The sequence below is a fragment of the Oryzias latipes genome, chromosome 7 (genome assembly GCF_002234675.1).
Source record: "Oryzias latipes chromosome 7, ASM223467v1".
In the NCBI taxonomy this organism is placed as follows: Eukaryota; Metazoa; Chordata; class Actinopteri; order Beloniformes; family Adrianichthyidae; genus Oryzias; species Oryzias latipes.
In genome coordinates, this window is record NC_019865.2 from 12,097,181 (window position 1) to 12,112,180 (window position 15,000).

Consider the following 15,000-nt stretch of genomic DNA (forward strand, 5'->3'; position numbering starts at 1 on the left):
TATATAACATCAACATACAACCCCATTTTAAAAATGTAAACACAAAGCCTGGTACATTTGTTTGGAGGAGCAGGAAAGACTCCACTGTAAATCAATTAATTTAATAAAAAAGGTTTTCACAACTTAACCTTTGCATAAAATCTGTTCAATACAGACACATTTACATTTAGTTGTAGTTTAAAGTAAAATGCAATTTCTTGAGTTTCTTGTGGTAGTCAGTTTAAAGATTTTGACTCTGTACATCTTTTGTTTTGTTTTTTTATTCAGTTTACCATAAACTCTTTCCAAAAAAATACATCATGGAAAAGCATATTCATTTTGATAATTCCTTTCAGAAAAAACAAAAAAAAAAACTTTTATAGAATATTAATTTAGAGCTTTTTTTGTTCATTCTAAAATACATTTTGCAGGATTTCAGAAAATTAGAATCTTCTGTAGAAATATGCCCACATTGTTTTGTTTCTCTGCAGGAGTTTTGGTGACACTGTGGAGTTAAAAAAAAAAAAAACAAAGGATGTTAAATAAGTTCTGCAATCTGGCTGACTGTCATTAGGTAAGTCAGGTTTGAAATAGGCATTTAAAATTCTGTTAGATGACTTTATAAAATCTGAATGAAGGCAATGACACAACACAATATTATCTGATGCGGCAAACATCATCAAGACAAAGGTCATTCATTTACTGCCTGGTATTCCTTGACTACATCTCACAAATGGCCGTGGAGACCATGATCAATGGTTAAGACGTCAAAATCAATATATATAAGCAATAACAACTGTGTAAAAACATGAATTAATGATGAGCAAGAATGAAACAAACAAATCAACTTAATCGTGCCCCGAAGATTAGAGAGAAAAAGTGATGGAAGCTTGGACGTTTTCCTTTTTTTTTGGGGGGGGGGGGGGGGGGGGGGGGGGGGGATATGTAGTAGGACAGACACAGACATCCATAACACTGTTTCTGCTGTGTTTTAAAGTACATTTACAAATCTTGACATAAAACCCTTTTTTATTACCTGGATTTGGAAAAGTTGATTTGCGAGTCTCTCTGGTTGGGGATACTTAGCTCTGGTTGTTACGGTATATCAGAATGGCCCAGATGCAGGAGCAGAAGACACGCCACAGTGAGAACTAAAGTATTTAATAACAAAACCCATACTACAAAAATCATCAAGCAAAACTAGTGCTAGAATTGAACAAGCCACACTCCAACACAGAGTGCTGAAACAGAATCACTTAAATACAGCTCTAACAAATTAACCTAAAGTGCAGGCAGCTGTGTGCAACTCCATGGAGGGCCACCAAGGAGGGGGCGGAGTCCTCCAGGAGAGCCACAGCTAACCTACACAGAGGAACACAAGTGTGATGAAGGCAAAAAACAGACTGACAGTGTAACTGGTATTCTTTATTCTGGATTTCATGATCTGTGAGATCTGTCTTTTTTCTCCTGACTTTTATCTTGTAGCCTATACCTCTTTGGTTATTTGTGCCTCCTCACCTTCCTTTTAATGGGAGTTTTATGGGCTCCTTTTCTACTGCTTTTGCAAATCAGACTGTTTCTACTGAAAAGTAAACAGCAGACACTAAACCTGTTGAAACTTTTAAATAGCTGCACTGAAACGTTTATGTCTCATTCTGAACCAAACCATCTTTGGTTTAAAAAAAGCTCAGTCTGTAGGAATCATAAACCCTTCCGGTTTGATCAGTGGATTTTGATGCAAGAGTTGCATTCTAAAATGAACTGACAGATGTATCATGGTTCAATTTTTTTCTGTAAAAAACAGAATTCAGGGATGAAGTCGGGCTAAAGTTGTCAGCTAGTCAGTTAGCTCAGCCATTTAAATATTTGCTTTAGGGCAATGCCTCTAAGAAAAAATGTAGGTTAAAGCTTGAATTAATGACTACTGTACTTCCTATTTTTACTTTGAAGAGGCTTTTGCAGAACTACAGAGAAGGTCAGAAGAAGCTGCATCGTGAATTTACAGATCTTGAAAAAATCTATGACAGTACACACAGAGAGGAGCTGTGGTTTGGCATAAGGCTGGAATGGCATAGAAGTACAATGGAGTTGCTCAGGACATGTATGGAGCTGTAAGGCAATGGCGAGATGTGATGTAGGTGTGACAGAAGAGTTGAATGTGGAGGTGGGAATGCACCAAGGATCAGCTTTGAGCCCCGCCTTACTTGTTGTGCTGATGGACAGACTCATTGATGAGGTTAGACAGGGATCTTTGAGGACCATGATATTTGCAGATCACACTGTGATCTGTAGTGAGAACAGGATGCAAGTGGAAGGAAGAAAAAAAAGGTTGGTTGGAGGTTGAAGTTTGCTTTAGAAATAAAATGAATGAAGGTCAGTCACAACCAAATTGAGTGCCTGTGTTTAAATGCAAGGAACTCAAGTGGAACGGTGAGGTTACAGAGAGCAGAAGTGACGAAGGAGGACTTTAAGTACAATTATTAAATTATTCAAGGGTATTTAGGTATATGTGTGATTTTTCCCATCATCCCTACAAATCCTGAAGTAGATTCTGTTCAACAATTGATCCAAGTATCCCAATACATATATATATATATAGTTTGAATTTTATCAATTTCCAAAAGGCAGTTACAGATGCTCTATCTATGATAGTTCAGTTTATTGTTTTCGAATATTTAAGAGCGAACCCTGTAAATGGGGGACAGATGAAAATGAAAACGATGGTGGTAAAGGGAAGAGACAAGAGAAATAGTGACACTGAGGTTTGATGGCCAGACCCTGTATATAAACTGAAAGATGGGGTGCCATTTTTAATTAGAAGATGACTTGTTGAAGGAAGGAAACAAATAAACTTGTCATTCAACAGTATCCTGTTGTCACTTTTGTTCACTAATCATCCCTTTCTCCTCTGATGCATTTGTCATCTTTTAAGTGGACATTAAAATGTTACTCCCTCATATATAATCTATACTGTTAACAGTTAACATATGCAAAGCACATCCTTTGGTATAATTTCTCACAAATGAAGATATTTTATTTGTTTTCTGTTCTGTCTCTGCTCTCCTCCTCCATCAAGTCCAAATAAATAATAAAATAATAAAAGTCCATCTCTGTCAATCTCACTGACAAGCCAAGACACCAAAGAACAAACAAACACGGAGCAGCTCTCAGACTCCAGACTGCATGCCTTCTATCTATCTATTTATCTAGCTCTATCCACAGTGAATGAATAACAATCAACAGTGACAAGAACTCCACATGTCCCGCTTTCTGAGTTTCTCTTGTAGATTTTTCTGAAAAAATAAAAATAAAAAAACATTTTTATAAATGTCTCAAGTTAAAACAAATACTTCCAAAAAGGATGTTTTAACAGAACTTGTTGCTCAAAAGACAAGCCATATCAACAACAGCTTCACTAATAAAGATCCAGACGTCCAAACGCTGAATAATGACATTCTTTAAACAGTAAAGCAATGCTCGAGCGGCATTCTCTAGCTGTCACCAGGACTCAAAATAGATTTTGATGTGAGGAACTGGAGAATGTGTCACTTTACTTTGAGAGTTGTGCAATGTTTTACCCATCAGTTTTACCATCATAGGAGATAGACAGTTTATAAATATACTTTTAGAGAAGCACCTTGGTATATAAAAATAAATAAGCCTGTAACTCACAAGTGTACCAGTCTGTTATATATAACATGTTCTTGTATAATTTTGTTTTTATAATGGTGGACTTATGTGAAGAGTATTAAGATTAAAAACTGAGTATTTCTCTAATTAAATAGTTGTGAATCAGGAGCAGACAGAAAAAATGCAGTTTGAAAAAGCTTGTAGTTGTCAAGTGCAAACTACAATCAACAGGCCATAAGATCCCTGCTCCGCTCCATTCCGATGCATCCACTTGCAGACAAATAGATTCACGTGCGTCTTCATCTTCCTCGTCTGAACTCGCCTCTCAACTGTACGGCTGGATAGTTCTGCTATTGCTCGCTATTTTTGCTGCACTGGTAATGTTAGGTTGGTGTTGTGGAGGGCTGCAAGCTAGCGGGAGAGCGTGTAAACAGATGGATGATGGGAAGTAGGGGCAGGCTTACAACTCAGAGGCAAATTTCTAATGAGCTCTGATATTACTCGCCATTTTTGTTGCATCTGCAATGTTAGATTGGGGGTGTGAAGGGAGCTAGCGTGAAGCCGTGTAAATAAAGGGATGATAGTAAGTGAGGGCAGGCTCTCCATATCAGCAGTCCACAATTTAGAGGTGAATTTCTCATGAACTCCTGCCGCTCTGCAGAAGCTGTGTCCTACAAAGCGACACAAGTTTTTTTGGTTTGGCCCAAAAACAACATAATCATAATCAAAAGACCACTGAGAATGCTTTTAAGTGGAGCAAAAGATGATCGGAGTGAGACTTTTAATTTTGGGTCATACCATCGCAAATGTTAAACAATGCCTCTTGTGCACATAAAACTGTAAGATTTCATAATTACTCTGCATAATGTGCCGTCTCTGTTGTGAAGTAAAATGAGTTTAAAATTAATTACTAAAAACTATTTGAAACTACTTATAGACTTTTCTTGATGAAAGCCGCATTTTCATTGATCATTTTAAGATGTTTGAGTACTTTTGAAAGGATGTGAATCACTTTTTTGGATGGATGTTGGCGGCATTTCACATAGTAATTCTCATATTTGTTCAATAAAATGATCAATTGTCTAAGGGGCTTCTCCGTACAGTTGCACACATACATGGTACAAAATAATAATTACAAATCACAGTAAAATTCTTAAAATCAGCAGATGGCACTGCCAGATAAAAATCACATTAGACAGTTGTGCCAGATTTATAATGAATTATAACGCATGAGATTATCAGATAGTCACATGTAATGAGTTTATAACGTCCCCCCAGCACTCACAACAGACTGTAGGACTCCTCCTTCCAGCATCTTATCAGTTTTTATCACACTTGGCCTTATTTGACATCCTTCCACTTAAACAGTCAGTAACTCCAGTAAGTGAGGTGGAATAAAGATGCGGTCCATCTGCTATGCCAAGGACAATCTTCTCTTAAAACTAACCTTAAACACAATCAGCAATTCTACACAGATGAAGCAGCCTGCCCTCATCTTTAGTTTTATAACTATGGTGCCAGCTGTGTTTACCAGGACATCTTGTGTTACAAATGTAATCACTTTACCATCCCCAGCCTGTCTGTTATGGATAGCGGTTGTCATTTACACAGGGCCCTGGGCTATTGGTCATGTGCATGTGTGAGTTTGTGCTCGTGTGTGGGTTTTGTGAGGGTGGGCTTTGCAGGGTTGTTACCTGTCTGTTCGACACTTCCTCTATGAGCTCCCCTTCCCCTCTTGGTTTACAGGTTTTCCTGCTCAAATAGAAACTAGAGGTTGTAATTGTTGTCTTCTTGTAAATCTTTGCTTGTTCTTCCTTTATAATTAAGTTAAATGGGGAGCTTTTGCCTAAAAAAATAAATAAATAAATACTAAAAGGTGCATCTCAGTGCAGTCACAGAACCTTAGCACCTGACTTATTGTTTTTGGACTTATAGAGTTTGACCATTCATTTCAGAAGTAACAGAAGAATCAACAGATTGTGGATCAATGCATTGTGTCTGTTATGTGTCTAGGTGGTCAAAAGTTCACACTGCAGCTAAAGAGCAACAACCACATTAATCCAACCCTATTATAAAAATACTCTGGGAATGAAAATGGTACACTCCAGCCTTCAGACATATTTAACCCCATCACTACCACCACTATAAAAGTGTTTTAAAAATAAACTGCAGGAAAATTAAAAATTAAACAGAATACAAGTGCACATTTCTGGGAACTACTGTCAGACCTTTCAGGACAATGCAATGCAGAAGGAAGGCTGTGACTGTGTTCATACCTGTACAGGCTGCCTGCTTTGTTCGGTTTGATCCAATTTTTGGAAAACAACTGAAGTTTGTACAGTATCATTCGCTTATTTAGTTTAGTTCCATGATTTAATTTCAGGCCGGATAAAAGGAGGGAGACTCAGCTAGTGACAGAAGTAAAACATTAACAAACTTAAAGAAAACCATAAAACATGGATGACAGCAGATGATTAAAGAAAAAGACCCAAACTTTTGTTTGGACTGTGTGATATTTACTAACTGAGGACAGCTGTGCATGATAGGAAAAAAAAAACAGGTCATACTTGATGTGTTATGTAGGCTATCTGCTTTCCCAAAAAAAAAAGGTAAAATGCTTTATTTCATTTTATTTTAATTACTATGAAAAATGAAATGTACAATTTGATAGCATATTCTGAGTACAGTAGTTAGTAAATTTATCAAAATATATGCTGATCCAATAAATAGTTTAGGTGGCCCTCCTGTTTTGTACATTTTGAATATTTTTAGTCTTTATCATAGAGATCTCCACATCTGGTTTTATTTTTTTGTTTATTTTTATATGACTGAATATTACAGAAATAAAAAAAGAAAAAAAATAGCTCAGGCTCCGTTTTCTTTTGTCGTGTTTGAGTTACATTTGACTTTTTTTCTATTATTCATTTTGAATGGTGGTTAGTACGTATACTGAAATTTTGTGTTTTTTCCATACCTCATAAATATTGCAAGCAAAACTGTTTCATAAGATCAATTATTAATTATTTTCAAATTATGTTGATGTGAATAGTGGCTGCAGCTTCATTTCCAGCAGAAATGCAAAAGCTTTCATGTGTCAAGACTGATCAACAGCTGACCCTTCACACTATGAAAGCAATAACAGTTGTTTCTTGAAGGCAATGACACCAACAAATTTGATGAGTGCTCAATGAATCATGTGTGCCATTGACTTCTGGTCTCTTGTGAAATGAGACAAGATCAATGCTGCAGGCCACTCATGGATAAAGGTTTTATTGTCTCTGAAATTGCTTTTATGTAGGATTCCCCTTTGATCCAGGTATATAATTGCTGCAGTTTCTAAAGACACTAGTCTTTTAGAGCCTGTAATTAAAAGCTTAAAAGAATAATCAGTAAGTCTTGGGTCACACTCAATCTTTCATACTTTATTGTTGAAATTAATGACCCCATATGAAGAAAAGCCTGAAACTGCCCCTAAAGAATAACAGAAAAAGCTTCTATAAAAAGATTTCTGCTCCCAGTAAAGGGTTTCCAGGTACTCTCATAGTGTCTGTTACATCACAGATCTTAATTAAATGTTACATGATTGTGGCACTTATGTGTGCATTCATCCTTTATTAAATATTGGAGCACCCTGATGCCACGACATCCATAAACAGATTCATACATGCAGGAGTAAAAGCATATTTGGTTAAATAACAAAAAAGGGCAAGTCTAGAAATTTCTACAATGAAATGTTCATAATTAACAAGAAGTTAAGTCACACGGCCGTGAAATGGTTTGCGCATAATGTCTCGGACGTTCAGTACTTTTTCATAATCGCATTTGACATCATTTCAAAAGCAGAAGGAATTAAATGAACCTAACTGAGAAGTCTGGTCATAGGAAATGTCTAAATATGTCTGTGTGTTAGGGGTGTAACAATTCATTTTAACAATTTGCTTCATAATAACAATTTATGGTTGATGATCTGATCCATAGTCGAAATTGGTTAATTATGAGCGATCCAATTCACTGACCTAAAATCGATCCAGGACATCTTTAGCCTAAAATTCAACCAGTGTGACTCAGAGTTGAATACCTGAATAGTGCAGGTGAAGTTTTCCAGATTCCTCTGATTTCTTGCAAGAACAAACAAGTGTATAAACAAACAAGAATTCATCTCAAAACCATTCCTCATTGAAACATTCTAGCATACTGTATGGTCACATGTCTTTGCTAAATTCAAACGGTTTCCTCACATTGGACTGTAATGTTGGACTGATCCTTTTGTGCTGCATCACATGTGTGTTGTCTGCTGTAAAGCAATTTGTCATTTTTAACATTATAGTCCAACAAACTTCCCATGAATCCATATAAATAGATTTTTTCCAATATCACTTATAATCAATTTAATTCTTTTTAAATAATTTTTTAATGGTATACATCAATTCAATTAACAACTTTCTTCAGACAGATCCATCCGGTTGTATCGTAGGAATATGAATCAATTGACTTTGATTAATTGTTACACCCCTACAGTGTGTTTCATTCATATTTTCGGAAACGAAGAATTCCAATATAAAGATGAGATGGAAATAATCTACATTTTTTCAGAACACATGTTTTTGACCAGTTAAAACAAGGTTAGATTTCTGCCTAAATTTACACCTTTCTGCTTAAAGGTGTAAATTTATTTTGCTTTTAAATAAATTCAACAGCAAAATCTTTCAATACTATTAATATGAGGAAAATTTGAAAAAAAATGTCCACACTGGTCTTGAATCATTCATTTGACAAAATGAACTATAGAATTTTAAATAAACATATAATTCTTTTGAACCAAGCTCATTGTCATCCCAACAGTCCATGAATCTGAAAATACCAATTGTAGCAACCATAGCATCTGATTTTCTCCTTTTTGTCCAGTGAAGTGAAGTGCAAATACAAATACAATGACGAAAGAAGGAGGCAGTGTGAGAGAGACTGATTGTGCCTGTGATGAATAGGACGCTAATGCTTTTTTGAGTTGTCACACTGCCTGATGAGCAGAAAATAGGCAACACTGTTTTGAAACAAGCCAAAAAGAGTCAGCAATCTGAGAGAGAGATTGAAGGGAATGGAAAAAAATACATATGAAAGTGATTTGGTTTTTGGTGACGCCACCACTCATGGCTCGCTCACAGCATATCAGCATCCATGCAAGCTTTAAAGAAGCAGCCATCAAATTAACATTTAGATGGAAGTGACACTTTGAGACCTTGCGAGTCAGAGATCATGGAAAGGGGGGGCATTCAAAACTGCATCCATCAAAGTCATTTTGCACGCCCAAAGGAGGAGTATAACGTGGAATCTGAGTTAACATCCAACCCCCCCACTATATTAGGGACTATTAAGTCAATTATTGTCAGGTGTGTCTCATGATCTACCGTGGAGGGGCTTTGAATCCAGATCTGTTTATTTTAGCCTTCATGTCGCCAGAAGCAAATGCGATCTGTAAGGATGGTTGCAGAGAGAGTGTGACAAACGCTTTTTTTCTGCAAAGGCGTTCACACATGCAGAAACCCCTTTGGACTTGTTAGTCAGGGATCCTATGCCGTGTGTGCAACATAAGCCATAGAAAAGTTTAATGGCTCTTACTCTCCTCACGGTCGGACTTTGCTGTTCTGTCTCCCCCTGGCTATTCACTCTTTCATAACACCTCTCCCGCATTGGAGCTGTGGCGTCACGATCCCCACCAAACTGCAGGGCCCAACTTAACACATCTTTTTCGCTCCCAGGCCATCAAAGTCTGCACAAACGGATGAATGGAAGTTCAGCTAGAGAGACAGATGAGGAATAACAGTGTGGCTCTACTCCGGGCTCTATCTGCTGCTCTCTTCTATTAGGTAAACAACTTTATTGTGTCCAAAAAATGAATGTGAGCAATTGAAACAGCGAAAAGGAAAATAGTAAAAGCATTGTTTGCTTTACAGTCATTTCTGTTTAAGCTTTTAACAAACATAGTAAAGGACCTGGTGACATTTGAGTGCGCCAAAAATGGTCAAAAAGAGGGGGGTGATACCTAGAAATATTTCACAATGGACAATGCTTATGCTAAATGTATACCTTAGACTCTTAGCTGACTGTGTTGAATTATAAATGAAGACGGGAGGAACAACCTACTTCCCTCTGTTAGAACATTGTAGATGGGTCGTGGCGGGCTCTTCCAACATGACAATGACCCAAAGCACACAGCCAGGAGTGGTTCCATAAGAAGCATGTCAAGGTTCTGGAGTGGCCTAGCTAGTCTCCAGAAACTCAATCCAATAAATTATCTTTGGAGGTAGCTCAAACTCCATGTTTTTTAGTGACAATCCAGAATCCTGACTGATCTAGAGAAGATCTGTATGGAGGAGTGGGCCAAAATCCCTCTTTCACTATCTGCAAACCTGGTGAAAAACCACGGCAAATGTTTGACCAGGGGGGTATTCCAGGAAGCATGTTTAAACTACCCTGAGACCGGATATGAGTTGGCGTAATTACGCTCGACTTGGTAAACCTGGGTTAATCCACGTGCACAGCAGGTACATAAAGACATTCTCAATAAATCGCCGATTTCTGGAGTCACTATGGAAACGCGTGGTGAAAAAAAAGAAAGCGCTACACTTGAGTGAGACGGAGTCTGAGATTTTAATGACGGCGTAGGAAGATTATACGTCCATCAAAAAAGTAACACAGCTGCATCAGCAAAAGAAAGAGTTTCTGCTTGTAGTAGGAGAACAGACAAAGTAAAAGCAGGAGTTTCTGATCTTATTTCCATGTGACGCATATATAACTTATCCAATTTTGCCAACCTAAATGAATAACTTCTATTGGTAACAAATAATTGAGTTAAATTTATTCAACCTAATTTTTTACGTCTATAAAACTCAATAATTGTTTATACAACTCAAATTTAAGTATTTATCTAACTAAATGTCATATTACTCCAATTCAATTAATCTTTTTCAATCTTAATTAATTATCTTTCTTGAACTCTCATATTTCTAAGTGTGAGCCGGCAGATATGCTCATTTTTATAACAATAAAAAGGACGGGGGAAAAAATACACAGAGGGTATGAATTCTGAAAAAACACGACAAAACACAGTAAAACAGCTAAACAACTAAACACATTTGGTCAAAAACCCACCCTTAAACCCAAATCCGTCCAGACAGGCAAACAACATCCATATTTGGTCTTATCACCCACTCTGAGCTTCTCCATCCACTAAATCATCTTCAAATGGACACGCCATGCTGCTTCACCTCTCTGAAAACAAACTAACCTTCAACTAAACCTGCTCCAGACCAGGTAATGTTCAGAGCATGAGTTACTATGGCAACTTGAAATATCCTGAAACATACCTCCATTTCTGGAACCGAAAGCTGAGGTTGTCAACTTCCTTAGCCTCAAACTTACCGTGGGAGCTAGCATAACCTGCTTTCTGGAATACCCCCCTAAGTAATCACAAACAAATTGTACCAAATATTAACATTGATTTTCTCTGGTGTTCAATACTTAGCTGCAGCAGTAGCATACAAAGACATTCATTCATTCATCTTCTAATCCGTTTTTCCCTTTCGGGGTCATGGGGCTGCCGGAGCCTATCCCGGCCACTTGTGGGCGAAGGCAGGGGACACCCTGGACAGGTCGCCAGTCTGTTGCAGGGTAGAGTGTCCGCAATCACATGCACTCTCACATTCACACCTATGGACAATTTAGGTTGACCAATTAATCTATGAAGCATGTTTTTGGTCAGTGGGAGGAAGCTGGAGTCCCCGGAGAAAACCCACACATGCAATGGGAGAACATTCAAATTCTAACACAGAAAGGTTCCCCATTGATGTTCTAGTCCAGGTCCAGGTCCCCCAGCTGCCTCACAGCAAGAAGGCTGTGAGGCAAGAGCGCTAACCACTGCGCCACCGTGCAGCCTACAAATATATTGTTTAAAAAATCATGCAATGTGATTTCCAGATTTTTTGAAGTCTCTCTCACAGAGGACCTGAGATTTAAAAAAAAATGTCAGCCATCCAAAAGTTCTAAGTGGGAGACCTTGCAAAATCACAGGGTGTTCAAATACTTATTTGCTTCACTGTATGTTTTTCTTCAAAAGTGTTTCATGTATGGTATTAATCATTGAAAGCTGGAAACATTTCAATTTTTTTTTCCTATTTAGATGCTACAGGGTTGCTGCTACAGGGTTGCTGCGAAAAATCATTTGCCTCCATCTAGTCCTATCATCTGCATTCTCCTTACTCACACTAACCACTCTTGGGTTAGTCCATTCACAAAACCTCCTTTCACTTTCCATGATCTTGTTAAACAGCCCACCCAGAAATTCTACTGCCACCACTTCCATATTTCCACAGGTACAGAATGTTGTCAGGGTCAGGTGTCTTTCCACTACTCATCCTTTTCACTGTTTTCCTCCTTCAATCCTTACCGATCTTTACTTCCTGTTCTAAAACTCTCACATCTTCTATTCTGTGCTCTCTAACATTTCCTCATTCATCACTTCTTCCATCTTTCATTCACAGTTGTGAATCCTGTAAATATATTTTCATTCCTGTCCTTGATCACTCTAACCTGCAGCTCATCCTTTCATCTCTGTTTCTCTGCCGTCTCAACCCATACAGATCCACTTCTCCCTCCTATATGTGTACAACCTGTCAGACAACTCCTCATTCCGCAGGAGGGAAGGTCCTTTCAGAGTCTAACTATGTCGAGTCAATCATTTCCTCTTAACACACGATGAAACTTCTTCATTCACTGGCTCGTACCTGGGGTTGGGGCGGGGGGGATGCCCGGAACTCCTGGGTGGTGGTGGGGTGCTCGTTTGGGGCTGTGGGCGTCCTTCTCCGGTGGGGCTCTGCGTTGGGTTCTCCCGGCGCGGCGGGGGGGCTGCTCTCCTGGTTGGGCTGGGGCGGCGCTCTCTTTCCCTCCGTGCTTCCCTGGCCTCTGGCTCTGGGGGCCTTGCGGCGGCCCTGCTGGCCCTGGCCTGGGTGGCGGGCTTGGTCGCCCGGGCGGCGGTTGTTCCCTGCCGGTTCCCGTGTGGCGTTGGGGGGATTCCGGCTGCCGCTGCGGTGGAGGTCTTGGGGTGGGGATGGCTGGGCACTCTCCCTCCTTCTTTTCACGTTCCACCATCCATTTTAGAAGAACATAAAACCTCACCTGAGCACTGGTGTTAGCTCACCTTTGCACTAATAGCTTGCATGACTGAATGACTGAAATATTTCACACTAGTTGGTTATCAGGCATAAGTATGCGTGTGAACACTATCTGTTTTGTGTATATGTCGACAGGTGGACATTTTTGCAGCTAGCAGGTGTGTTTATAACATTTGAGTGTGTGTGTGGACGGGCCCCGCCCTTTTGTACTGCATTTGAACCTTACCATAATGATTAACAACCAGTAAACTTGTTGCTGTATGCTGCTTCATGGTCTTATCCCCCTTCCCCTCCTATTATCACCCCCTACCCCCCCTCTCTCTAGCGTCCCTCTCTCTTCTTCCCCTCTTTCCTTTTCCGTCCGGTCCAACACCAAAGATTTTCAGACATGATTGAAATTAATAAAGTTTGGCCTCAATTACAAAAGGGGTTTATTCAGACATACCTTTGGTTTGTCAGAAGATTAATAACCCCTCTTGTTAAAGCAAAACATGTCCAACACAAGAGGCCCTCAGCTCTCGTCTGTCTGCCCAGCTGTTGGACAAGTTAAAAAAAAAAAAAAAAAAAACGAGTAGAGAGGCGGAGGAGGGACTTAGACTCACTTCTTATGATTCCAGAGCCCACAACAAACTAACTGCAGCTTCAAAAAAAAAGAATAAATACACAAATGAATTGTTTTCATTCATAAAATTAATATACTTAATTGGATTTCCTGGTTTTGTGGAAAATTTAAGGGCAAAAAAAAAGGAGTCTACATCAAAGTGAATTTGTTTCCATCATCTCACTCATCTTATCTCTGGGTGTTTGTCAGAGGGAAAAGTCTATTCAAGGTTCTGGAAAAATGGACAAAAGGCAAAAGGAAACATCAGGTGCCCACTTTACAAAGAAGAGGGAGAAAAATACTCCATGGATAAAGAAATGCAGGCGGTGTCCAAAATTCCCACTCGCCAGGTGCACAATGTGACTAAATTTGCTGTTTGAGGAGGTTAATAAAGTCAAATAATTAATATATTTTGTTCTTGTGATTGTATGTACCCATGCTTTAAGTTATTGAGGACGGGGCTGGAAAGAAATCTGTGCAAACCAAAACCACTTTTTAACATTTTCAACATTTTGGACACACACGGACACTTTCCACTTTTGTGACCTTAAATCACTTAATACTGTATAATTGGCTGCATTGTCATATATGAACTGTCTTTCATATCCGGTCAACTATCTTTAATCCTTTTTCGTATTTATTATTTTTAGGCTTATTCTATGTTGGACAGCCATGCAATCCATTTCACTACATATGTATCTACAAATGTATCTGAACAAAATGTATGTGACAAGTAAAAATAGAATTTGCATAATTTAAATTTTTGGCCTGTCCTACTTTTTTTTTAACTAAGGTGTATTAATTTGTTATTGGGACCTGATTATGGTTTACAGAATTATAGTGAAAGCTAGCAGCCATTTCTAAGAATAATGATGATTTAATTTTTCTCCCACACAGCCTTTCACCCCAAGCCTGTCTTGCTTTTTCATAACTAGGGTTGTACTTCACCAAAGCATCTCAGTGTCTCCATTCAGCAAACTGACGCATTCAGCATCCTACACGTCTCTAGTGATCTTTTGGGTTTTTACTTGAATGATTTCATATAGAGGATAGTTGTCTCTTTTTTCACAATAGATCACCTTTAACTGACGACCACTGTGGAGCCAATCATAAACGTCCTGCTGATCTGTCAGGTTGAGAGATTGGTCGAAAACCTCTGCAGCTGCGTGCAGCTCTGAGGGGACCACATACCAGAGTGCAACAGATGTGATGGTGAGTCAGGTACCAGGAATAGATGACACCACAACACTGAAGAGGGAGGAGACGCACGTCATATTGTTCAGATGTCCAAAGGGCATGTGACTACCTGTGATGTATAGCAGGATGTTAATCTCAGCCTGCAGCATGTACACCTAGTTGTCCTTGGTTTAGATGGAGTGATTCCTGTCCTATGCAATGATATAGATAAACAACCTGTGGCTGTTTCCCTCTGTATGTGATGCAACTTCAGAAAAAGAAGAGTTGTTCTGCTTACCGGGGGAGATTTGATTAAAAAACCCTCATCAATAATGTAAACACAAATTTAATGACTTCCTCACTTCTATCAGATCTCCCATCCCTAACCCCTGCTTTTATTTATCACCCCCTCCCTGACTTTGCATACAGGAACAACACATATATGGA

At 38.8% G+C, this 15,000-nt stretch overlaps 1 long non-coding RNA gene across 1 annotated transcript; it reads right to left on the bottom strand.

The window, feature by feature from the left end:
- Positions 1-459: 459 nt before the first annotated feature.
- LOC111947656 lies at positions 460-1,881 on the bottom strand. The gene is made up of 2 exons (XR_002873523.1): positions 1,016-1,881; positions 460-484 (listed from the first exon to the last, which is right to left on the bottom strand). It is a non-coding gene; the product is annotated as an uncharacterized LOC111947656 (long non-coding RNA).
- Between the last annotated feature and the right edge of the window lie 13,119 nt (positions 1,882-15,000).